The sequence below is a fragment of the Apium graveolens genome, chromosome 8 (genome assembly GCF_009905375.1).
Source record: "Apium graveolens cultivar Ventura chromosome 8, ASM990537v1, whole genome shotgun sequence".
Lineage (NCBI taxonomy): Eukaryota > Viridiplantae > Streptophyta > Magnoliopsida > Apiales > Apiaceae > Apium > Apium graveolens.
Genome location: NC_133654.1, coordinates 205,255,179 through 205,283,015, shown reverse-complemented (window position 1 = coordinate 205,283,015; position 27,837 = coordinate 205,255,179). Strand labels below are relative to the sequence as shown.

At 39.4% G+C, this 27,837-nt stretch overlaps 1 non-coding gene across 1 annotated transcript; it reads left to right on the top strand.

Moving 5' to 3' along the window:
* The first annotated feature begins 3,249 nt into the window (after positions 1-3,249).
* Positions 3,250-3,356, top strand: LOC141681641 (small nucleolar RNA R71). The gene has a single exon (XR_012559067.1). It is a non-coding gene; the product is annotated as a small nucleolar RNA R71 (small nucleolar RNA).
* The last annotated feature ends 24,481 nt before the right edge of the window (positions 3,357-27,837 follow it).

Genomic DNA, 27,837 nt, shown 5'->3' with positions numbered 1-27,837 from the left:
ATCTAGGCTTCGAGTCCTTCTTTGAGACGAGATATCAAATTGGAGCGTGATCAGTGAAAACTGTCACCTTAGTCCCAAGTAGATAAGATCGAAATTTCTCAAAACCATAGACAATAGCCAAAAGTTCTTACTCCGTAGTAGTATAATTCAGTTGAGCACCATTTAGGGTCTTTCTAGCATAGTAGACCACATGAAATATGTTGTTCTTTCTCTGCCCAAGAACTTCTCCAACTGCATAGTCACTGTACATCATCTCAAAAGGTTCATTCCAATCAGGTCCAGTTATGACCGGTGCTGTGATTAAACTCTTCTTCAATGTCTCAAAATCTGCAAGGCACTCGTCATTAAACTTGAAAATGACATCTTTCTCTAGCAAACTGCATAATGGCTTCGAAATCTTAGAGAAGTCTTTGATGAAATGCCTATAAAAACCCGCATGACCAAGAAAACTGCGAATTCCATTAACAAGAATAGGTGGAGGAAGATTCTCAATGACCCCCACCTTGGCTTTGTCCACCTCAAGACCCTTACTAGAAACTTTGTGCCCGAAAATAATGCCCTGACGCACCATAAAGTCACATTTCTCCCAATTTAGAACTAGATTGGTCTCAATGCATCTCTTGAGAACGTGTCCAAGATTTTTTAAGAATTTATCAAAAGAATCGCCAAATACAGAGAAGTCGTCCATGAACATCTCCACATTCTGGACAATCATATCAGAAAAGATGGCCATCATACATCTCTGAAATGTGGCTGGCGCACCACACAGACCAAAAGAAACTCGTCTGATGGCGAAAGTACCAGATGGATAAGTGAAGGTAGTTTTTTCCTGATCTTTTGGAGTGATACAAATCTGATTGTAACCCGAATAACCGTCTAGAAGACAGTAGTACTCATGACCGGCCAATCTGTCAAACATCTGATCAATGAAGGGCAAAAGGAATTGATCCTTCCTAGTGGCCTTGTTCAGCTTCCTGTAATCCATGCAAACTCTCCACCCCGTGAGTGTTCTAGTAGGAATAAGCTCATTCTTCTCATTTACTACCATAGTAACTTCCACCTTTCTTTGGTACACATTGAACCGGGCTTACCCAAAAACTATCAGAACTAGGATAGATGATCCCTACATCAAGCCACTTAAGAATTTCCTTCTTCACTACTTCCTTCATGATTGGATTAAGTCTTCTTTATTGCTCGACCGTAGGCTTGCTATCTTCCTCTAGCAGAATTTTATATATGCAGTAAGAAGGGCTGATTCCCTTGATCTCTGCTATAGTCCAGCCAATTACCGATTTGAACTCTCTCAGAATCCTCATAAGCTTTTCCTCGTCACTACCTGAAAGGTCATATGCAATAATAACAGGAAAAGTAGATGCATCACCTAAAATTGCATACCTCAAATGCTCAGGTAAAGGCTTAAGCTCAAGAGTGGGAGCTTTCTCAATAGATGGTTTGAGGCGTTTAGGAGCTTTGTTCAATTCCTCCATTCTAAGAGATTCAAAAGGCATATCAATCTTCATCTTCCAGGGAGAAGCATTCAAATATTGAAATTATTCTTCACCTTCATCATCTTCACTATCTGAATTTCGAAATAAGGCTTTTTCTAAGGCATCGGACCTTAGCAATTGATCAAGTTCTGAAGTAACCACAGAATTGACCAACTTCACCTTTAAGCACTCCTCATTTTCTGTAGGAAATTTCATAGCATTGAACACATTAAAAGTTACAGCCTGATCCAGCATACGCATTGTGAGCTCACCCTTCTGCACATCTATCAAGGTTCAGCCAGTTGCCAAGAAGGGTCTTCCCAAGATTATGGGAATCTTCTTATCCTTCTCAAAATCAAGAATTATAAAATCAGTAGGGAAGATGAGTTTATCAACCTTGACCAAGACATCCTCCACAATACCTCGCGGATATGTAATAGAACGGTCGGCCAATTGCAAGGTCATATAAGTTGGTTTTGGATCAGGTAAGTCCAACTGCTTGAAGATTGACCAGGGCATCAGATTGATATTAGCTCCCAAGTCACGCAAGCATCTGTCAAAAGACACTTTTCCAATAGTACACGGAATAGTGAAACTTCCTGGATCTTTAAGCTTCGGAGGCAACTTCTGTTGCCGCACAACACTGCATTCCTCCGTGAGAGCGACATTCTCTAAATCATCTAGCTTCACTTTCTGAGAGAGATACCTTTTATAAATTTGCATAACTAGGTATCTGCTCAAGAGCCTCAGCGAAAGGTATGTTGATATGAAGTTTCTTGAACACCTCCAGAAACTTCTCAAATTGCTTGTCCAGCTTTTTCTTCTATAGCCGCTTAGGAAAACACGGTGGAGGATAGATCTGTTTCTCCCCTATATTACCCTCAGGAGGAGTGTGATCAACAGTAGTCTTCCTTGGTTCACTTCTACTTCCTCCTGCTCTACTTCTATCTGAGCCTCAGCTTCTTCAGTCAACACTTGAGTTTGTTCGGGATTCGCAACCTTTCCAGACCTCAAAGTGATTGCCTTTACCTGCTCCATAGCTTCCCTCTTTCCTGGCACTTCAGTGTCACTGGGTAGTGTATCAGGTTGACGATTTAGCAAGGCATTGGCAATTTGTCTAATTTGATTTTCCAAGGTCTTGATAGAAATAACTTGACTTTTGCACATAAGCTTCAACTCCTCTAATTCAGATTTTTCATTAGCTTGTTGTAGCTGGAGTTGTTGTCTTGGCTGCATATTATGGTTGCTGAAAACCAGGGAGTTGTACTGCTTAGCTGGATACTGCTGATAAGACTGTTGAACCGCATTCTGAGCGTTACTCCAACTGAAATTAGGATGATTGCGGTTGATGGGATGATAAGTGGCTAGCACATGTTGCTGCGAACACTGAAAGTTGCTCACAAACTTAGCTGATTCACTAGAAATTTTGTACTGATCAGTTTCATGGGCACCAGCACAAAGCTCACAGACACTAGTGATTTGATTAACTCCATAGTTAGCCAAAGTGTCCACCTTCATCATCAATGCCTTAAGTTGGGTAGCTATAGCAGTTGCTTCATCTAACTCCAGGATTTCTGCTACCTTTCCCTGAGTCAGTCTCTAGAAAGGATTCTGGTACTTATTAGCAGCCATCAGTTCAATAAGTTCATAAGCTTCATTGTAGCTCTTAGCCCACAAGGCTCCTCCTGATGTTGCATCAAGCATAGGTCTAGAAGTACCACCCAATCCATTGTAGAAATAGTTAATAATCATCCAATCAGGAAAGCCATGGTGTGGGCACTTCCTTAGCATCTCCTTATATCGATCCCAAGTCTTACATAGAAATTCTCCTGTTTGCTAAGCAAACTGAGTAAGAGCATTACGGATTGTAGCAGTCTTCGCCATAGGAAAGAATTTAGTGAGAAACTTTTGAGCAAGATCTTCCCAAGTCGTGATAGACCCTGCTGATAGAGAATGCAACCAGCACTTAGCTTTGTCCCTCAGAGAGAACGGGAAGAGTCGTAGCTCGATAGCATCTTCAGTCACATCATTGAACTTGAAAGTGTCGCATATCTCGATAAAATCCCTGTTGTGCATGTTGGGGTCTTCAGTAGGAAAACCCCCAAACTGAACTGAGTTCTGTATCATCTGAATCGTGCTTGACTTGATCTCAAAAGTGTTAGCCCTGATGGCTGGCCTGATGATGCTTGACTGAATGTCATTGATCTTAGGCTGAGAATAGTCCATCAAAGCCTTAGGATTTTCTGCTTGATCACCCATCTCTACTAAAACTGGTTCCTCGAGTTTCTCTTCTTCTTCTACATTCTTTTCTTCTTCAAAAACTTCCTTTCGAACTACCACAACTTCTTCCTCGGCTTTATCCAGTGTTCTCTTATGAGTACGTAAACTCTTATGAATACACCCTCGCTAGAGTACCTGAAATAATGCAAGGAAATATATAAGTAACAATGTACGAGTAAATGAACTTTAACGACCACTGATGGAAAGCATATAAACTATAAATTAACACTGCAGTCCCCGACATCGGCGCCAAAAATTTGTTAGTTGCTAAATATGCGCTAATAATACACGCAAGTATACGAGTTCGCAAGTAGTATAAAATCTTTTCTAGTTCGTTCCCACAGAGACTAGCTTTGCTTAACTAATTAATTCACGCACTTAAGCAACAATGTATGGTTATTATTCAATGCTAAGACGATAACAAATTGAGGTTGTTTATAACTAAGAATTAAACTAACAATTATAACTAAGAGAATAAGATTGACTGAATTAATATATATGACAAACATGGGATTCTAACTTCATTAAATACTTCATTCAATAGCCTTATTATTCTTAACTTTAGCATGCAATGGTGATGACACTAATCAGATAACACGAAACTGATAAACGCCAACTTCCGTTGCACGAGTACCATACTACCAACACCCACAAAAGAGATAGAAGCTGAATAGATACCAATTATATTGAGACCCTATATGTCTATAGAGTTTGACAACATAACGGTTTAAGCATAAGTTATCTATCTTGATTATATAGGGCAAGTAAGATGGTAAAAATTACCTACGAATCATGCATAACAAATACATGAACCTATGCTAGCATGGCAAGTTCTAAATCCTTAAATTCACTTTCACTTCATTAAGAATTAAAGCACTATCTTAGAAGTTCGTGAAACTCATAAGACTAATAAGCACAACCAATACTAGGTTATCATACAATCACCATATACTAAGGCATCAAAATAAATTAACTAAAGAAATCTATAAACAAATCCGCTAGGACCCCACGATAATGATTAGCCCATAATCAGACTCATCATCAACGTGGGTTCCGATGAAAGCATGGTATAATAAACGTAGTCTTTATAACGAATAAATAAAACCAAGTACGAAACAAGAGTAAGGTTCACAAAATAAGAAAACTAGCATCCAAGTTATAACTTAAAACAAAGATTCACAAGTAAAAACAAGATCTTCTTCGTCTTCGTTGAATCGTGCTAACACAGTCTTCTTACACCTCTACTTGATATGTCTTTGGCTTGATATATCATTAAAAACGACCTAAAGTTATTTATATAGCAGCCTAATCAGCAGAGAAGTCCAAAAATCAGTCTTCTATTCAAAACAGGATTCTTGAAACCCGACCTAGCGCGGGCGCGTGCTTGATCAGTGCGGGCGCGCTGGCTCTCTGAATTTCTAGTGCGGGCGCGCGCTTGATCAGCGCGGGCACATGCTTGATCAGCGCGGGCGCACTAGGCTTCTGCCAAAACTTTGACTTCTTTCTTTTTCTTGCATATTTGACCCTGTCTTCGCGAGCTTTATTCCTTAGACACTAACCCAACACTATATTAGCATCAAATTAATGCTAACTCGCCTAATTCTCAGATTAATGCCTGAAATGCAAAAATACTAGAAAACACAAGTAAACACAAATAAATTCAGTACAAATACACCAATTCAAAGCTTTACGGAGCGTAATAAAGTGTCATAAATGCCACTCAACATACCCCCAAACTTGAATCGATACTTGTCCTCAAGCATAAACAGACTCAAACACAAGAAATAAAAATGCATGAATGCAACTAAATGAATGTAATGATCCCCATAGAATAACTAAACCAATCAACAAGCAACACCTCAGCAAATGCAGTTATTCACATAAAGATCAATCAAATCTCATAAATAAACCTACAAACCAGAGACGTGCGTGTGTGCATCTGCTTACAGATATACTATCGCAACTAGATCAACAATCATGACTCACTACATATCAAAACAATCGCAAGTTTATAAATAGAATAAAAGCTAGACTCAAAATAACTTAAAACACTTCAATTCTTATATTGGATTTTTATACAGATTTACGCTTTTATTCATAACAAAACAACACAAGTATGCTTATTTGATCTTGCAATGAGTGAGGTCCACAAAAGACTTATATAATAGTACCATGTAGCGAGCGTTAGGTTAGTGGATCCCAGACTATAAAAGCCTTAGGTCACTCGGCACAAAGTCCCCTAAGAACTTAATAACTTGAGTACTAATGAGCCCACTCGTGATCAATTCTACATCAATGTTAATTTATAGTTTATGTGTTTTCCATCACTGGTTGTTAAAGTTCATTGACTCAGACATTGTTACTTATTCGTTTCCTTGCATTATTTCAGGTACTCTAGCGAGGGTGTATGCATACACATTCGCGTACTCGTAAGAGAACACTGGATAAAGCCGAGGAAGAAGTTGTGGTAGTTCGAAAGGAAGTTTTTGAAGAAGAAAAAGAAGGTAGAAGAAGAAGAGAAAGTCGAGGAACCAGTTTTAGTAGAGATGGGTGATCAAGCAGAAAATCCTAAGGCTTTAATGGACTATTCTCAGCCTAAGATCAATGACATTCAATCAAGCATCATCAGGCCAGCCATCGGGGCTAACACTTTTAAGATTAAGTCAAGCACGATTCAGATGATCCAGAACTCAGTTCAGTTTGGGGGTTCTCCTACTGAAGACCCCAACATACACATCAGGGATTTCATCGAGATCTGCGACACTTTCAAGTTTAATGATATGACTGAAGATGCTATCAAGCTGCGACTCTTCCCGTTCTCTCTGAGGGACAAAGCTAAGTGTTGGTTACATTCTCTACCAACAGGGTCTATCACCACTTGGGAAGATCTTGCTCAAAAGCTTCTCACTAAATTCTTTCCTATGGCGAAAACTACTTCAATCAGTAATACTCTTACTCAGTTTCCTCAGAAAACAGGAGAATCTCTGTGTGAGGATTGTGATCGATATAAGGAGATTCTAAGGAAGTTCCTACACCATGGCATGCCTGATTGGATGATTATTAACTATTTCTATAATGTATTGGGTTCTACTTCTAGACCCATGTTTGATGTAGCATCAGGAGGAGCCTTGTGGGTTAAGAGCTACAATGAAGCTTATGAACTTATTGAACTGATGGATGCTAATGAGTACCAGAATCCTTTCCAGAGACTGACTCAGGGAAAGGTAGCAGGAATTCTGGAGTTGGATCCAGCAACTGTTATAGCTTCCCAACTTAAGGCTTTGACGATGAAGGTGGACAGTTTAGCTAACTATGGAGTTAATCAAATCACTAGTATCTGTGAGCTTTGTGTTGGTGCCCATGAGACTGATCAGTGCATAATTTTTAGTGAATCAGCTCAGTTCCTGAGAAACTTTCAGCGTTCGCGAGCAACTTTCAGCATTCGCAGCAACCTGTGCTAGCCACTTTTCAACCCAACAACCACAATCATCCTAATTTCAGTTGGAGCAACACTCAGAATGTGGTTCAACAGCCTTATCAGCATTATCCAGCTAAGCGGTACAACCCCCCTGGTTTTCAGCAACCACAATATGCACCAAGACAACAACTCCAGCTGTAACAAGCTAATGAAAAATCTGAATTAGAGGAGTTAAAGCTTATATGCAAAAGTCAAGTTGTTTCTATCAAGACCTTGGAAAATCAAATTGGACAAATTGCCAATGCCTTGCTAAATCGTCATCCTGGTACACTACCTAGTGACACTAAAGTGCCAGGAAAGAGGGAAGCTAAGGAGTAGGTAAAGGCAATCACTTTGAGGTCTAGAAAGGTTACGAATCCCGAACAAACTCAAGTGTTGACTAAAGAATCTGAGGCTGAGAAAGAACTAGAGCAGCAGGAAGTAGAAGTTGAACCAAGGAAGACTACTATTGAGCACACTCCTACTAAGGGATAATACGGGGGAGAAATAGATATATCGTATACTGCCTTTTCCTAAGCGGCTGCAGAAAAAAAAAAGCTAGACAAGCAATTTGAGAAGTTTCTGGAGGTGTTCAAGAAACTTCATATCAACATACCTTTCGCTGAGGCTCTTAAGCAGATGCCTAGTTATGCAAAGTTTATGAAAGGTATTCTCTCTCGGAAAGTGAAGCTAGATGATTTAGAGACTGTCGCTCTCACGGAGGAATGCAGTGCTGTGCTGCAACAAAAGTCGCCTCCGAAGCTTAAAGATCCAGGAAGTTTCACTATTCCGTGTACTATTGGAAAAGTGTGTTTTGACAGATGCGTGTGTGACTTGGGAGCTAGAATCAATCTGATGCCCTGGTCAATCTTCAAGCAGTTGGGCTTACCTGATCCAAAACTGACTTATATGACCTTGCAGTTGGCCAACCGTTCTATTACATATCCGTGAGGTATTATGGAGGATATTTTGATCAAGGTTGATAAACTCATTTTCCCTGCTGATTTCGTAATTCTTGATTTTCGAGTAGGATAAGAAGATTCCCATAATCTTGGAAGACCCTTCTTGGCAACTGGCCGAACCTTGATAGATGTGCAGAATGGTGAGCTCACAATACGCGTGTTGGATCAGGATGTAACTTTTAATGTGTTCAATGCTATTAAATTTCCTACGGAAAATGAGGAGTGCTTAAAGGTGGAGTTGGTCGATTCTGTGGTTACTTCAGAACTTGATCAATTGCTAAGGTCTGATGCCTTAGAAAAAGCCTTATTGGGAAATTCAGATAGTGAAGATGATGAATGTGAAGAACAATTGCAATATTTGAATGTTTCCCCCTGGAAGAGGAAGATTGATATATCTTTTGAATCTCTTAGAATGGAGAAATTGAACAAATCTCCTAAATGCCTCAAACCATCTATTAAGAAAGCTCCGACTCTTGAGCTTAAGCCTCTACCTGAGCATTTGAGGTATACGTTTTTAGGTGATGCATCTACTTTGCCTATTAATATTGCATCTGACCTTTCAGTTAGTGATGAGGAATAGCTTCTAGGGATTCTGAGAGAGTTCAAATCGGCAATTGTCTGTACTATAGAAGATATCAAGGGAATCAACCCTTCTTACTGTATGCATAAAATTCTTCTAGAGAAAGGCATCAAGCCTACAGTCGAGCAACAAAGAAGACTTAATCCAATCATGAAGGAAGTAGTGAAGAAGGAAATTCTTAAGTGGATAGATGCAGGGATCATCTATCATATTTCTGATAGTTCATGGGTAAGCCCGGTTCAATGTGTGCCAAAGAAAGGTGGAATTACTGTGGTAGCAAATGAGAAGAATGAGCTTATTCCTACTAGACCGGTCATGGGGTGGAGATTTTACATGGACTACAGGAAGCTGCACAAGGCCACTGGGAAGGATCACTTCCCTTTACCCTTCATTGATCAGATGCTTGACAGATTGGCTGGTCATGAGTACTATTGTCTTCTGGATGGTTATTCGGGTTACAATCAGATTTGTATCGCTCTAGAAGGTCAGGAAAAGACTACCTTCACTTATCCATTTGTTACTTTCACCTTCAGACGAGTTTCTTTTGGTCTTTGTGGTACGTCATCCACATTTCAGAGATGTATGATGGCCATCTTTTCTGATATGATTGGCCATAATGTGGAGGTGTTCATGGACGACTTCTCTGTATTTGGCGATTCTTTTGATGAATGCTTACAAAATCTTGGACATGTTCTCAAGAGGTGCGTTGAGACCAATTTGGTTCTCAATTGGGAAAACTGTCACTTTATGGTGCGTTAGGGCATTATTCTCGGGCACAAAGTTTCTAGTAAGGGTCTTGAGGTGGACAAAGCCAAGGTGGGGGTCATTGAGAATCTTCTCCCACCTATTTCTGTTAAGGGAATTCACAGTTTTCTTGGTCATGCGGGTTTCTATATACGTTTCATTAAAGACTTCTTTAAGATTTCAAAGCCATTGTGCAGTTTGCTAGAGAAAGATGTCCCTTTCATATTTGATGACGAGTGCCTTGCAGCTTTTGAGACATTGAAGAAGAGTTTAATCACGGCACCGGTCATAACTGCACCTGATTAGAATGAACCTTTTGAGATGATGTGCGATGCAAGTGACTATGCAGTTCGAGTAGTTCTTGGGCAGAGGAAGAAAAACATATTTCATGTGGTCTACTATGCTAGCAAGACCCTAAATGGTGCTCAACTGAATTATACTACTACGGAGAAGGAACTTTTTGCTATTGTTTATGGTTTTGAAAATTTTTGATCTTATCTACTTGGGACTAAGGTGACAGTTTTCACTGATCACACTCCAATTCGATATCTCGTCTCAAAGAAGGACTCGAATCCAAGATTTATTGGATGGGTTCTTTTGCTTCAAGAATTTGAACTAGAGATCAAGGACAGAAAGGGAACTGAAAATTAAGTCGCCGATCATCTCTCGCGTTTAGAGAATCTTAATGCTACTTTATTGGCTAAGATATTGATAAATGAGTCTTTTCCCGATGAGCACCTGTATGGAGTGCAAGAAGAAGAACTGTGGTTCACAGACATTGTAAACTACCTTGTGAGTAATATCATGCCTCCCAACTTATCTTATGCTCAAAGGAAGAAGTTTGTACACGAAGTAAAGTGGTATATGTGGGATGAGCCGTTTCTTTTTCGGCAAGGAGCTGACCAAATCATTAGGAGATGTATTCCTTACAGTGAAACGGGTGGGATCTTGCGAGATTGCCACTCAATGGCTTATGGAGGACATTATGGTGGAGAAAAGACAGCAGCTCGTATTCTTCAAGCAGGTTTCTTTTGGCCAACCTTGTTTAAAGATGCTCACCAGTTCGTTTTGAAATGTGATCGATGTCAACGTGTGGGTAATATGTCTAAGAGGGATGAGATGCCTCTTAATGTGCTTCTAGAGGTTGAGGTCTTCGATGTTTGGGGAATTGACTTCATAGGGCATTTGTCTCATCTTGTAACAATCAGTATATCTTGTTGGCAGTTGATTATGTGTCGAAATTGGTGGAAGTTAAGGCGTTGCCAACGAACGATACGAAAGTGGTGCTTAATTTTCTTCACAAGCAGATATTCACAAGGTTTGGAACTCCAAGAATAATAATCAGTGATGAGGGGTCGCATTTTTGCAATCACAAGTTCACTGCTATGATGAAAAGGTATAATGTGAATCATCGCATTGCGACGGCTTATCATCCTCAGACAAATGGTCAACCTGAGGTGTCTAACAGAGAGATCAAGCGCATTTTAAAGAAAGTTATGTGTCCATCGAGGAAAGATTGGTCTTTGAAGCTTGATGAAGTTGTTTGGGCGTATAGAACAACATTTAAGACTCCATTGGGAATGTCACCTTTTCAGTTGGTTTATGGTAAGGGGTGTCATTTGCCTATGGATCTCGAGCATAAGGCATATGGGGCGTTGAAGAAATTGAATCTTGACTTGGATGCGGCTGGAAAGAAGAGGTTGCTTCAATTGAATTAACTTAACGAATTTTGACTTCAAGCTTATGAGAACAACAAAATGTACAAGGAGAAAGTCAAGGGGTAGCATGATCGGGGTCTAGTGCTCAAATCATTTGTTCCGGGGCAATAAGTTCTTTTGTTCAACTCTCATCTCCGTCTTTTTCCTAGTTGAAGTCAAGGTGGTCAGGGCCCTTCATAATCAAAACTGTGTTTCCACATGGAGCGGTGGAAATTTTTGAGAATGATGCGGGCCAAGCATTCAAGGTAAATGGTCAGAGGTTGAAGCATTACGATGGTGACACGGCAAACTGCGAGGTGGTTAGTGTCGTTCTATTGTCCATTTGAGCTCAAGGTTCTACGTCGAGCTAGCGACGTAAAAGAAGCGCTTCTTGGGAGGCAACCCAAGTTTGTTGTACATTAGTAGGTAGAGGAAGCAAGAATAAAGGAGAAAAACACAAAAAATTAGAAAAAGAAAAATATCCAGGGCCAACTTCAGTAGTTGAGCGCGCCCGCGCTGTTTTTCCAATAACCAAGCGCGCCCGCGCTGATCTAGCGCGCGACCGCGCCGATTTTCCAGAGAGTGAGCGCGCCCGCGCTGTCCAAGCTTGCAGTCGTGCCGGGTCCCTGCTCGAAAAAAATAGTAACAGCATAAAAAGGAGAAAAATCAGGACTTTTACTCCAAAATCAATTCCGACCCGATTTTTACTCTACCACATCCCATAATTCCCTCTCCCAATCAAAATAATTATTCCCACGATACCCATAATTAATTCCCACTTCTCTTCCATATCAAATTTTCACCTCTCCACCTATAAATACACAAACTTATACACAACTTCTCCACCACTTCAATAACTCTCAAACACAATATCTCTCTCAAACACTTAGTCTTTATTTTCTCTTATTCAATCCCAATGGCACCGAAGAGACAAAAAACACAAGTAGGAAGCAACACCACTGATTCTTCATCTGCGGGTGGTGTGAGGCCAAGGTTTTCTACTCCTGAGGCTGAAGAGGAGTACACGAGGCTTCTCTCGAAGCCTATTGCTAAGGAGCGAGGTTTTCAGCCATCAGGGAAGGATGGTAAGCTGTTGGAGATGATTCTTGAGATGAGCTGGGTTCCTTTTTGTGAGGCTCTCGCTACTTTGCCCATGAGTGTTGTGCGGGAGTTTTATGCTAACGCGAAGGTGGAGAAGAATGACTTCACAATGGTTAGGGGATGACTATAAAGTACAGTGCTGATGCGATTAGGAGGGTGATTGAGTAGCCCGCGAGGAAGCCCGGTCAGGTACACTTGGAATGATAAGACTCCTGAGGACTTCATCTTGGATCTGATCATTGCGACTCTGTGTGTGCCTGAGACTCACTGGAAGTTCAAGAAGGGCACTACTGATTACTCCATGTTCCCTGCATCATGCATGAACATGTTTGCACGGGCTTGGAACTCGTTTATTTGTGCTAACATCATGCCATCTTCGCATGTGCATGAGATTATTATGGAGCATGCTCGTCTGCCATGGGGTATTCTTCAGGGCGATTACATTGATTTGGGGATGGTTATTTATCAGGGGATTTTGAGATTCTTGAGAGGAGGTACTATGGGTGCTATACCCTATGCGTCCGTTGTGACAAAGTCATGCGTGGAAGTTGGTGTTCATTGGCCCGCACATGAGCAGCTTCAGCTTCCCAGTGCTTCCATTGACAATTCTACATTGTTGAGTATGCAGGAGTGGGGAGGAGGTAAGCCTGATTTGAAGGGGCTTGGTTACTCTTTTGACTATCTACCAGGTGGGAGGCCTCGCGATCAGATGTATGCGGGTGGTTCACAGCAAGCAAGTAAGGCACATGATCTCACCCAGGCACTAGGGACAAGCTTTTAGAGACACCAGTGTTGACATCCAGTGGCCAGTATTTGGTGAGGACTCCATGTATCTGCCTCCTGATAGGCCTAACACTCCACCCGTTGAGGGTGAGGATTCTGATTCGTAGTAGGTATGCCTGAATTCCTTACTATTACCTTCACTGAGGACAGTGAATATTTTAAGTTTGGGGGTAGTAATTGAAGGAATATGTTTTGTGTGAGTCACATATAGTTACATATTCACTGATAGTTTAGTACACATAGTTTGCATATTTTTCCATGTAGTTTTTTTTTATTTTTGGTAGTTTTATGATATTTTGTTCATTTAGTTTCATGCATGTGCATTATAACAGTGGTCCCTTAGATGATTTTTCCAGTTGACTTGTGATATTGATGCTAGAGTAGTGATGTCGTATTTAGTGATGTTAAGTCTTATCGAATTAATTTGTATGCTAGATACAATTGTATTTCACTAAGTCTTATAGGTTGCTAGAGTGCTAGATCATAGGTCATGGATTGTGTAACACCCCCAGATCCGGGGTCGGGGATCCGGGTCGTCATGGTCTTTCTTTCCACAATATCACTTAACTTAATTAATAATAAATAACCTCATGTCGTGACCCCACACTAACACACACCACAACTCGTTATAGTCTCAGAGATGAAATTGAAATAAGTACAAGTCCTTGAATCCACTAATTTAAATGTTATTACAACCCAAAATGATTACTTGATAAGTTTACAATTAATTGCCATTATCTGCCACAAGTTATAATTAAACATAATTGATTCCCAAAAGTAGAATGTCTGATCTATAGATAGATCTACCTCTACAGCTATAGCAACTACGATCTCAACGGGAAGGCGCGGGACGCTTCCCACGCTCTTGCGCTGGGTCTGCTTGAGTCTAGCCATCTTTCCTAACTGTTGTTGTGTGACGAAGAAATGAAGCAAGAGTGAGCATTACAGCTCGCAAGATAATATATAGTGTAAACAATAATGCAAGCATCTAAATGGATAACTTACTAGAATCCTTTATCAAGTGTAAGATAATTACTTACTGGATATAAGCAAAAACAAGGGATGAAGTTATCAAATACTTCACTATACTTATATCATTTATAAAACTACTTGAACTACCACTGTTCAAAGTATAATGAGTTTTCAACAGTTCATCACATAGATGAGACTACAAGATAAGATTTGAATATATTAAATCTTTGAAATATTATTGAATGAAATGAAGTTACGAGATACTTCATTAAGTCCCGATATATATCCAGATATATATCTCTTATACATTTCCTGAAAACCTGTCATGTAAAGTATGAACAGAGTTTGTAACATCCAATGAATTTTTGGAAAGGAAAAGAATTGTGGCATAAACCCGATATCTTGCAGATCAGGAAAAGATACCAATAAGTAACATTTTCTACTGTAGCTGGATGAATTCCTCGCCGGTCATCACCCTGGCCGCACTTCGGACCTCAGTGCTAGACCGTTACCCGGCCACTCACGCGTGGATGGACTGTTACCCAACCTCTTACACCTTCATAGACCGTACCCCGGCCTGTCGCTTATGCCGACTCAATCAGATGGACTTACTTCCCGAACATTGGGCAAGTAATCAAATTGTTGTCTCAAAATAGCAGCCATGTTGTGAATATAAAATACACCACAAAGCCGGATCCCTCAGGTTTTGAGCGAGTATTTAAATCCCCTTGAAAGGAAGATCTTAAATATAAAAATGAGTTTTGGGATCCGCTCTAACTTTTAAAAATCATTTTGAAAACTCGAAAACATTTTTAAGAATGTTTGGAGTAATGCCAATTTAATAAAATAAATCAGTCCCAATATATTAGAAAATATCTGAATATTATTATTTAAATAATATTCCCATAAGGATAATCCTTATAAAAATAATTGAAGTAAAAGTTTTAAAACTCATACTTGAAATGGATATTAAATAACCAAAGATATACTTATACGAAAGTATGATCTTTATTTGAATAATCGAAAATAAGTTTGATTATCGAAATATTATTTTTTAATAAAATAAAGAATATTAATTAATAAAATGAGCGGAGTCATAAGTTCTCGAATGAATATTCAAAATAATATCATTAAATAAAATAAGCGGAGTCATAAGTCCTCGAATGAATATTCAACTAATATTCATTAATAAAATAAACGGAGTCATAAGTCCTCAAATGAATATTCAACTAATATTCATTAAATAAAATAAGGTTATTGAATAAACTTATTCGATTAATAGTTTTGAAAACTATATCCATATATAAGTATATATAAGAATATATATATATATATATTATACTCGGGAACATCGACTCCCGGTTTTAGAAAATGTTCACCTTTGGGTCCCCTATACTAAGGGTATAGGCAACTACTGCTTATCTCTAGCATAGGTATTATGCAACTTATAAGCATTTGAATCAACAGATATATATCAAGATTATGAAACAGACATGCATATATACCATATCACATGCTCCAATATATCGCAAGATTTGCTAAATAACCACCATGCATCTATCACAAGATAATGCATATACATATGTATACATCACAACAAGAGTATAACGGGTAGAAAACTTGCCTGAGCGACTGGGGGTGACAAATGGCTTGGGACGAGTCTGGTAACCTATAAACAGCATATAAGTTGGAATTAAACCAAAGTCGCTTATGAATCTATACTTTAACCAATTAGACTCTAACACTCGCTTTGCGCTCAATGATTCTCTAAGTCGCTCGAGTACCCTCGGCTCCACCATTTTTAATAAATTAATCATTAAGAGTTTTAAGGCGATTCTTTAGCGAGTGTCCTTACCAACTTCCTAATATACTTTACATAAATGTTTCATACTCCAATTAGTCCATTAAGGTCTTTAACCAATATTTCAAAGTAAGGCGAGGGGTAATGGTTTGTTCGCGAAATGCCGTTACTTAAAACGGTCAGTTTCTCCTAAACCGTACATCGGATTCAAACGAACCACATATAAAAACGAAGCTCGTAACATGAACTATCTAATCATGGCAATGGTCAAAACCTAACAGTGAGTTCTCGGGTCCTGATGTTAAGAAAAAAAACAGTCTAAAGTAATTCGGACATTACTGACGGCTATGTTTACGCGATTACCAATTTTTATCCTACTATAAATCAACCACCAATCAACCACAATTCAACCATACAACCAAACTCCATACCTAAAATGCTACAACAGCCCCAAAAACTCAATATTTCCAAATTTATACTACTTCCCAACATGAACTAAAAGCTTTACTTAAGTTCTTTAACTAATCATCAAGATTTACAACTCCAAAAATATAATAAAACCAACCAATCTCTAAATACACAACAATCAAGCCTCTCATGAACTATTATACTCATATTATGCTCTTAATATTCAATAAAAAAGCTAGGTTAAGAGATTATACCTTCCTTGTGAGTAGGAGTAACTAATTAGCTTGGAATCACCCTTGAAAGTCCTTACCCAAGCTTAATCTAAACAAAAACTCAAGAACAAAATTTTAAGTTCTTGAAAAACACTATTTACCCTCTTCTTCCATGAATTTTAGGAAGAGATTGTGAAGGTATTTGAAGCTCAAACTTATAGGATAGCTATATCTATGCATAAGGAGTATTAGATAATTACCTCACTAATTACCAAGTCTTGGATCTTAGATTTTGGATTTTTCTTTCTTGAAATATGAAAAGGGCCGAGAGCTTTCTTGAAGAAAAGTTAAGTCAACTTTGTGTTTTGGTGAAATGAATTGTTGGTTGGTTGTTTTTGGCTTTTGTTTTAATTATTTACCTTTTAACCATGGTGATTTTTGTGTGGTTCTTAATCAACCAACAACACACTTCTCTTTGGTCATGCTTAGGTCATCAATCCTATGTTATCTTCCCATGCTTGTCCTCTTCTTATTGTTTTGATGACATCATCCTCGCTAACCTCTTTGATTAGCTTCTAATTACTTGGCTAATGACCGCTGATCTGTTATACGGTTCGCTTAACTTTCGTTTTCGTTTATCGTTTGAGGGATCATACCCGGGATCTTATTACTTGGGTTTCCTTAACCTTTCTCAATACATTATATTCCTTTTATTATCCTCTCTTATAATCCTTTAATTTAAATCCTTTTTATCCTGTTACCTTATACTCAATTCTTTCGGTATCTGGTGGATTTTCGAGAAAAATCAAAGTGTTTGAATTTGGATTCTGACGATCTTTACATACACTTATATATATCATATAGAGTACTAATAAGATCTCATAATAACAATAAAAGAACCCCTACATAGTGTGGCATGAAAAGTTTTCTTATTCAGCAATATCAGCAAAAACACTATTCATAAGGGTTACAAAAAGTTCAAAATTTTGGGGTTATTACAGTCTCCCCTCCTTAAAAGGATTTCGTCCCGGAATCAAATAGAAAACAAATGGGGGTACTTTTCTAGCATTGCGCTCTCTAGTTCCCAAGTTGATTCTTCCATATTATGATTCTGCCATAGCACTCTGACTAGCTTGATTACTTTGTTCCGAAGCACCTGCTCCTTCTTATCCATAATCTTTACTGGTCTTTCCACTTAAGTCAGATCTGGTTGCATATCCACCTGCTCGTACTCCACTATATGCCTGGCATCCCGATGATACTTCCTTAGCATTGACACATGGAACACATTATGAACTTGTTGTAATTTCGGGGGTAAGGCTAGCTCGTAAGCCAACTTCCCAATCCGTCTTAGTATCTCAAAAGGTCCAATGTATCTTGGGCTTAGTTTCCCTTTCTTTCCGAACCTCATTAACCCCTTCCAGGGGGATACTTTTAGTAGTACTAAGTCCCCTACTTCATACTCCTTGTCCTTTCGGGCTAGGTCTGAATATTTCTTCTGTCTTTCTTGGGCTGCTACCAGCCGTCCTCTGATGAGATCCACTATGTCTTTGGTCCTTTGGACCACTTCGGGTCCGAGCATCTTCCGCTCTCCTACTTCATCCCAGTATAAGGAAGATCGACACCTTCTTCCGTACAGGACCTCATAAGGCGGCATTTCGATGCTAGCATGAAAGCTATTATTATAAGAAAACTTGATCAACGGCAAGTGATCATCCCAACTTCCTTTAAAGTCTATTGCACAGACTCTCAACATATCCTCTAGTGTCTGGATGGTCCTTTCACTCTGCCTATCCGTCTGGGGATGGTAAGCGGTACTCATATTTAACTTGGTCCCCGCACATTCTTGAAAGCTCCTCCAAAATCTAGAGTTGAACCTGGGGTCTCGGTCTGAGACAATGGACGCTGGGACTCCATCTCGCGTCACTATTTCCTTAAGGTAAATGTCCACCAGTCTATCGACTGTGTATCTCTCATTGATAGGAATAAAATGAGCTGACTTTGTCAGTCGGTCTATAATCACCCATATGGCATCATAGTTGGCTTTCGTCTTTGGTAAACCGACAACAAAATCCATGGCTATCTGTTCCCATTTCCATTCGGGAATCTCCAGGGGTCGTAAAAGTCCACTGGGTCTCTGGTGCTCTGCCTTTACTATTTGGCAAGTCAAACATTTGCTTACCCATTCTGCTACGTCCCTCTTCATGTTGGGCTACCAGTAATACTCCTTAAAATCCCTATACATCTTGGTGCTTCCCGGGTGAATGGAATATCTTGAACTATGGCTTTCATCCAAAATCTCGTCTTTAAGCTCTTGAACATTCGGAACCCAAATTCGGTAGGAGTACCTCATTATCCCTTTATCATCTTTCTCAGTATGGATCTCTTCTCCAGTCATTGACTCTCTGCCTTCATTCATTACTTTCTCTTGGCACAATCTGATCTTTTCCAATAACTCTGGCTGCATCGAGATCTCAAACAGTTTTTCAGTTCCGGTTCCGGTTACCTTTACTTCTATTTCCATTCTCTCAAAATCCTTTATCAATTCTTCCGAAGTCATTTTCATTCTGAGTCTTTCCTTTCTACTAAGGGCATCAGCCACCACATTGGCTTTCCCCGGATGATAGAGAATCTCATAATCATAGTCCTTGATTAGCTCTAACCATCTCCTCTAGCGCATGTTGAGCTCTTTCTGCGTAAATATGTACTTGAGGCTCTTATGGTCTGTGAAAATCTCGCACTTCTCTCCATACAAGTAGTGCCTCCAAATTTTTAGGGCAAAAACTATTGCCGCGAGCTCAAGGTCATGAGTAGGATATCTAATCTCGTATTCCTTCAGTTGTCTCGATGCATACGCAATCACCTTACCGTGCTGCATAAGCACACACCCTAATCCTTTGTGCGACGCGTCACTATATATCACAAAATCTCCTTTTCCGTCTGGCAATGCCAACACCGGGGTCGTTACCAACCTTTTCTTTAATTCCTGAAAACTGTTCTCGCATTTTTCCGTCCATTCAAACTTCTCTGTCTTACGAGTAAGTCGTGTCAAAGGGGCTGCGATCTTTGCAAAGTCCTGTACAAATCTACGATATTAGCCGGCCAATCCTATGAAACTCCTTACCTCTGTGGGTGTGGTTGGCCTTTCCCAATTTGAGACCACCTCTATCTTGGAGGGGTCGACCAATACTCCTTCTTTATTGATCACATGTCCTAAAAATTGTACTTCATTCCTCCATAATTCACACTTAGAGAATTTGGCAAATAACTGCTCCTCTCTGAGTATTCCTAGAGCTATCCTCAAATGCTATGCATGTTCTGCCTCAGTCCTTGAGTAGATTAAAATATCATCGATAAAAACTATCACACACTTGTCTAAGTACTTCTTAAATACTCTGTTCATTAAATCCATGAAAGCCGCTGGGGCGTTGGTTAATCCAAAGGACATTACCAAGAACTCATAGTGCCCATACCTGGTACCGAACGCGGTCTTGGGAATATCTTTGGGTTTAATCTTTAGTTGGTGATATCCAGTTCTCAGGTCAATCTTGGAAAAATAAACAGCATCCTTTAGCTGGTCGAACAAATCATATATTCTAGATAACGGGTACCTGTTCTTTATGGTTAGCTTGTTCAACTCTCGATAGTCGATGCACAGCCTCATGCTCCCATCCTTTTTTTTAACAAATAACACTGGTGCTCCCCACGGAGACACACTGGGTCTTATCATACCCTTATCCAAGAGTTCTTGTAATTGAGTAGCTAATTTCTTCATTTTTAATGGGGCTAACCGGTAAGGTGCCTTTGAAACTGGCGCCGTCCCTGGGGCCAACTCAATAGCAAATTCAATCACTTTATCGGGTGGTAATCCTGGAAGGTCTTGTGGGAATACATCTTCAAATTCGTTGACTACCGGAATATCTTGTAAGTTGGGCACCTCCTTCTGCGTGTCCACCATATAGGCTAGGTAAGCCTCATTTCCTTTTCGTAGCATCCTTTTGGCCTCGGCCATAGTCAAAAATTTCTGCGTCTGCCTCTTTCCTCTAAATATGACTTCTTTCTTTCCTGGGATATTCAAATTAACTTTCTTCCCCTTACAGTCTATCTGAGCATCATTGCTAGATAGCCAGTCCATTCCCAAAATTACATCAAACTCCCCTAATTTAAAAGGAATCAGATCAACACTAAAAGATTGTTCCCCTATGCCTAACTCACAGGCGGGGTGAATCTGGTTAACAGGAATAACTTTATGATTGGCTATTTCTATTTGTAAGGGTTCTATCAAGGGTTCAGCCTTAAGTCTTAATTTACGCGCAAAGTCCTTTGATATAAAAGATTTAGTTGCTCCCGAATCAAATAAAACATTTGCACTGACTGAATTTAGAGAAAGGGTACCTGCTATCACATCTGAGTCTTTCATAGCATCCTGGTCTGTCATGTTGAAAGTCCTCGCAGTTGGTGGCTTATTAGAAGTAGCTCTGCTTGCTCCTGAAGCTACTGGTTTGTTCCATGGGCATTCCCTCCTCATGTGGCCTGGTCTTCCACACTGATAACAGATGGTGGTCGGGCTGACACTAGGGGGTTGTGAAGTACACTTGTTAGAATAGTGACCCTCTCGACCACACTTAAAGCAGGTTACTGGCTTCCCCTTACACTCCCCAGAATGCATCCTACCACAAGTGTTACAGGCTGGTAATGGGAGTCGAGACTGGTTGGAATAGGACCTTCCTGACTTCTGGCCGCTCTGGCTCACATTCACACCCATTGGCCGCTTAAACCCAGTACTCTTTCCTGGTAGGGACACTGCTCCTCGATTAAATCTAGTTGGGAAGCTCCCCCCTGCGGAACCTCCACCCATGTTCATACTTTTCCTTTTTATTCCCTTCTTCTCTCTTTCCTTCTACATCTGTTCACTTCCGGCTTCTACAATTGTTGCCTTTTGCACCAGAGTGGCATAATCCGTAAGCTCAAGGATTGCCACCCTATTCTGAATCCACGGTTTCAGTCCCTGTTGAAACCTCCTAGCTTTCTTTTCCTCGGTACTCACAAACTTCGGCACAAACCTTGATAACTCAGTAAATTTTGCTTCGTACTCTGCTACGGATAAGTTATTCTGCTTTAGCTCCAAGAACTTGAGCTCCATCTGGTTCTCCATAAACCTCGGGAAATACTTTCCTAAAAATAACTGACTGAACCTCTCCCAGGTTATGATAGTATATGTCTCCATGTTTTTCTTGGCCTCCCACCAGTAGTTGGCCTCTCCTTTCAGAAGGTAGGTAGCAAATACAGTCTTCTGTGCCTCATCGGTACTCAGAATCTCAAAGGATTTCTCCATTTCCTTTAGCCATGCCCTTGCCTCAACCGGGTCGGCTGATCCGTGGAACTCAGGGGGCTTAAGGGACTTGAAAGCCCTGAAAGAGTTTGCCACAACATTTTTATTTCCTTGAGGGGGTGGGTTGGGTTGACGTTCCCAGTTCTGCCTTAGTAGTTGCATGAACTGTCCCATGGGATCCATGCCTGGGTTTGGTACTGGTTGCTCAACCTCAGTTTCTCCTTCTTCAGCCTCTATCTCAAATCCCTCAACATCATATGTTTCCTCCTCCTCTTCATACAGGGAGTCATCCTGTTCAACATAATCCTCGTCTTCCTCTTCACTGTGTTCTTGGTTCTTACCATCCTGGTTATGGCTTCCCTGGTCCTCGGATCCAGGGTTCGCCCTAGTTCCAATCTTTCTTGGCGGCATGATACTGATAAATATTTAGGAAATTCAATGTTAGATCACAATCATACACAACATTGTGCCTTGCACAGTTCTATAATGGGGAGAATGTATCTCGCAATTCTATTATATTATGACAGTTCTAAAAGAAGTGCAGTAATAATAATGATAAAAACAGTGATCTCGTCACTAAGGAACTGAACTGAAAGGAAACAAATATATACATAATGCGAGAAATACATAGTTTGATCTGATTAAAAGTACAACAGTGCTACAGCCATCTGCCCAAAAGTGATACACAAGAGTCTATCTGTCTAGTCAGAAAAAGGGATGCTATATACAAGTCAACTATCCCGGAAAATTGGCTCTTACTATGGCCTCGACTAACTAGACAACTAGACTATCCCATCGCCGGTCCTGAATCACACACTGGAGCGGGTCAGCTCCCATACCCTTTCCATCGCACGACGGAAGATATAGTCGGCCTGCCTCCTGGAGATCCTACCGTGCCTGTCCCCCTGGAGCGATCGGAGTCTCGCTCGGGATGTGAGCTCTATCCCCGTCAGCTTCCTCCTCAAGGATCGGGGTATAGTAGCCCTAGTCTCATAAGCCCGGGCACGCCTACCCGCCCTCTCCGCATCCAACTCCCTCCTGACCTCATCCAGCCGGGCCTCAGCAACAGCCACTCGGGTCCTCAGTACATCCTAAACATAGCCGTGAGCTAACAAAGACTTCCTATGGGCAGGGTCAAGAGGTGGTGAATCCGGAGCCGCTGGGGGTGCCTCCTCGGTCTGCCTAGGCTCAGGAGTATGGGTCTCTGAGTTGTCATCATAGGGGCTCCAAGATAGTGGTGGAGGGGTAGGAGCTCTGACCACCGGGAGTGAGGGAAAAGGGGTACCATTATACTCTACTATAGCTCCGACATGCTCCTCAGCTACTGGGACCTCATCCGGGTCCTCCTCATCTGAAATAGCAATAACCTCTGTCTCTGACTCCTCTGAGGGGTCCTCCTCATCCTCCTCCATCTCAGGCTCCTCCTGATCCTCGGCATCTAGCAGTGCCTCATCATGCTCACGTTCGAACATCTCTGGGTCCTCTATCTCATGTGCCTACACTTTAAACGAGCTAAGTTACTATCATGATACTTATAAGGGTTCCCGTAAGGGTTTTAACTGTCAGTGCTACTTTAAGTAGTCCGACTATGAACTTGGCAAGAGTTCTTATTATCTTTGTGAGTTTATTATTATATCGTCGCATCATCTCTGAGGTTTGTAACGCTTAGTTCTGATACCGTTTCTGTAACACCCCCAGATCCGGGGTCGGGGATCCGGGTCGTCACGGTCTTTCTTTCCACAATATCACTTAACTTAATTAATAATAAATAACCTCATGTTGTGACCCCACACTAACACACACCACAACCCGTTATAGTCTCAGAGATGAAATTGAAATAAGTACAAGTCCTTGAACAATTTAAAAGTTATTACAACCCAAAATGATTACTTGATAAGTTTACAATTAATTGCCATTATCTGCCACAAGTTATAATTATACATAATTGATTCGCAAAAGTAGAATGTCTGATCTATAGATAGATCAACCTCTGCAGCTATAGCAGCTACGATCTCAACGGGAAGGCGCGGGGTGCTTCCCACGCTCTTGCGCTTGGTCTGCTTGAGTCTGGCCATCTTTCCTAACTGTTGTTGTGTGATGAAGAAATAAAGCAAGAGTGAGCATTACAGCTCGCAAGATAATATATAGTGTAAAAAATAATGCAAGCATCTAAATGGATAACTTACTAGAATCCTTTATCAAGTGTAAGATAATTACTTACTGGATATAAGCAAAAACAAGGGATGAAGTTACCAAATACTTCACTATACTTATATCATTTATAAAACTACTTGAACTACCATTGTTCAAAGTATAATGAGTTTTCAACAGTTCATCACATAGATGAGACTACAAGATAAGATTTGAATAGATTAAATCTTTGAAATATTATTGAATGAAATGAAGTTACGAGATACTTCATTAAGTCCCGATATATATCCACATATATATCTCTTATACATTTCCTGAAAACCTCTGTCATGTAAAGTATGAACAGAGTTAGTAACATCCAATGAATTTTTGGAAAGGAAAAGAATTGTGGCATAAACCCGATATCTTGCTGATCAGGCAAAGATACCAATAAGTAACCATTTCTACTGTAGATGGATGAATTCCTCGTCGGTCATCACCCTGGCCGCATTCGGACCTCGTGCTAGACCGTTACCCGGCCACTCACGCGTGGATGGACTGTCACCCAGCCTCTTACACCTTCATAGACCATACCTCGGCCTGTCACTTATGCCGACTCAATCAGATGGACTTACTTCCCGAACATTGGGCAAGTAATCAAATTGTTGTCTCAAAACAGCAGCCATGTTACGAATATAAATACACCACAGAGCCGGATCCCTCAGGTTTTGAGCGAGTATTTAAATCCCCTTGAAAGGAAGATCTTAAATATAAAACTGAGTTTTGGGATCCGCTCTAACTTTTAAAAATCATTTTGAAGACTCGAAAACATTTTTAAGAATGTTTGGAGTAATGTCGATTTAATAAAATAAATCAGTCCCAATATATTAGAAAATATCTGAATATTATTATTTAAATAATATTCCCATAAGGATAATCCTTATAAAAATAATTGAAATAAAAGTTTTAAAACTCATACTTGAAATGGATATTAAATAACCAAAGATATACTTATACGAAAGTATGATCTTTATTTGAATAATCGAAAATAAGTTTGATTATCGAAACATTATTCTTTAATAAAATAAAGAATATTAATTAATAAAATGAGCGGAGTCATAAGTCCTCGAATGAATATTCAAAATAATATTCATTAAATAAAATAAGCGGAGTCATAAGTCCTCGAATGAATATTCAACTAATATTCATTAATAAAATAAACAGAGTCATAAGTCCTCGAATGAATATTCAACTAATATTTATTAAATAAAATAAGGTTATCGAATAAAACTTATTCGATTAATAGTTTTGAAAACTATATCCATATATAAGTATATATAAGAATATATATATATATATATATATATATATATATCTTATACTCGGGAACATCAACTCCCGGTTTTAGAAAATGTTCACCTTTGGGTCCCCTATACTAAGGGTATACGCAACTACTGCTTATCTCTAGCATAGGTATTATACAACTTATAAGCATTTGAATCAACAGATATATATCAAGATTATGAAACAAACATGCGTATATACCATATCACATGCTCCAATATATCGCAAGATTTGCTAAATAACCACCATGCATCTATCACAAGATAATGCATATACATATGTATACATCACAACAACAGTATAACGGGTAGAAAACTTGCTTGAGCGACTGGGGGTGACAAATGGCTTGGGACGAGTCTGGTAACCTATAAACAACATATAAGTTGGAATTAAACCAAAGTCGCTTATGAATCTATACTTTAACCAATTAGACTCTAACACTCGCTTTGCGCTCAACGATTCTCTTAAGTCGCTCGAGTACCCTCAGCTCCACCATTTTTAATAAATTAACCATTAATAGTTTTAAGGCGATTCTTTCGCGAGTGCCTTACCAACTGCCTAATATACTTTACATAAATGTTTCATACTGCAATTAGTCCTTTAAGGTCTTTAACCAATGTTTCAAAGTAAGGAGAGGGATAATGGTTCGTTCGCGAAACGCCGTTACTTAAAACGGTCATTTCTCCTAAACCGCACATCGGATTCAAACGAACCATATATCAAAATGAAGCTCGTAACATGAACTATCTAATCATGGCATGGTCAAAACCTAACAGTGAGTTCTTGGGTCCTGATGTGAAGAACAAAACAGTCTAAAGTAATTCGGACATTACGACGGCTATATTTACGCGATTACCAATTTTTATCCTACTCTAAATCAACCACCAATCAACCACAATTCAACCATACCACCAAACTCCATACCTACAATGCTACAACAGCCCCAACAACTCAATATTTCCAAATTTATACTACTTCCCAACATGAACTAAAAGCTTTACTTAAGTTCTTTAACTAATCATCAAGATTTACAACTCCAAGAACATAATAAAACCAACCAATCTCTAAATACACAACAATCAAGCCTCTCATGAACTATTACACTCATATTAAGCTCTTAACATTCAATAACAAAGCTAGGTTAAGAGATTATACCTTCCTTGTGAGTAGGAGTAACTAATTAGCTTGGAATCACCCTTGAAAGTCCTTACCCAAGCTTAATCTAAAAAAAACTCAAGAACAAAATTTTAAGTTCTAGAAAAACACTATTCACCCTCTTCTTCCATGAATTTTAGGAAGATATTGTGAAGGAATTTGAAGCTCAAACTTATAGGATAGCTATATCTATGCATAAGGAGTATTAGATAATTACCTCACTAATTAACAAGGTTTGGATCTTGGATTTTGGATTTTTCTTTCTTGAAATATGAAAAGGGCCGAGAGCTTTCTTGAAGAAAAGTGAAGTCAACTTTGTGTTTTGGTGAAATGAATTGTTGGTTGGTTGTTTTTGGCTTTTGTTTTAATTATTTACCTTTTAACCATGGTGATTTTTGTGTCGTTCTTAATCAACCAACACACTTCTCTTTCGTCGTGCTTAGGTCATCAATCCTATGTCATCTTCCCATGCTTGTCCTCTTCTTATTGGTTTGATGTCATCATCCTCACTAACCTCTTTGATTAGCTTCTAATTACTTGGCTAATGACCGCTGATCTGTTATACGGTTCGCTTAACTTTCGTTTTCGTTTATCGTTTGAGGGATCATACCCGGGATCTTATTACTTGGGTTTCCTTAACCTTTCTCAATACATTATATTCCTTTTATTATCCTCTCTTATAATCCTTTAATTTAAATCCTTTTTATCCTGTTACCTTATAATCAATTCTTTCGGTATCTGGTGGATTTTCGGGAAAAATCAAAGTGTTTGAATTTGGATTCTGACGATCTTTACATACACTTATATATCATATAGAGTACTAATAAGGTCTCAGAATAACAATAAAAGAACCCCTACATAGTGTGGCATGAAAAGTTTTCTTATTCAGCAATATCAACAAAAACACTATTCATAAGGGTTACAAAAAGTTCAAAATTTTGGGGTTATTACAGTTTGTTGGTTTGTCGAGGTTTAATCGCTTTTTTATATTTAGAATTTAGGATATTCTCTTAATAAGAAAAGACATGGATATTTAAAAATTGGAAAAAATTGGATTTCATTGCTAGTTGTGTGGCTAGGTGTCAAATTGCTAGTAGTTGGATCATATTTATATGAGTAGTCTAGGGTTGAGCAAGATGGAGCGAAACGCACTCGTTCAGAAATTGAAAAAAGAAAAGAAAAGAAAAGAAAAAAAGAAAAAAAAAAGAATAAGTTTTATGTAAAATTAATCACGAGTGGGCTCTATAGTACTTGAGTTATTAAGTTCTTAGGGGACTTTGTGCCGAGTGACCTAAGGCTTTTATAGTCTGGGATCTGCTAACCTAACGCTCGCTACATAGGGACTATTGTATAACTCTTTTGTGGACCTCACTCATTGCACGATCAAATAAG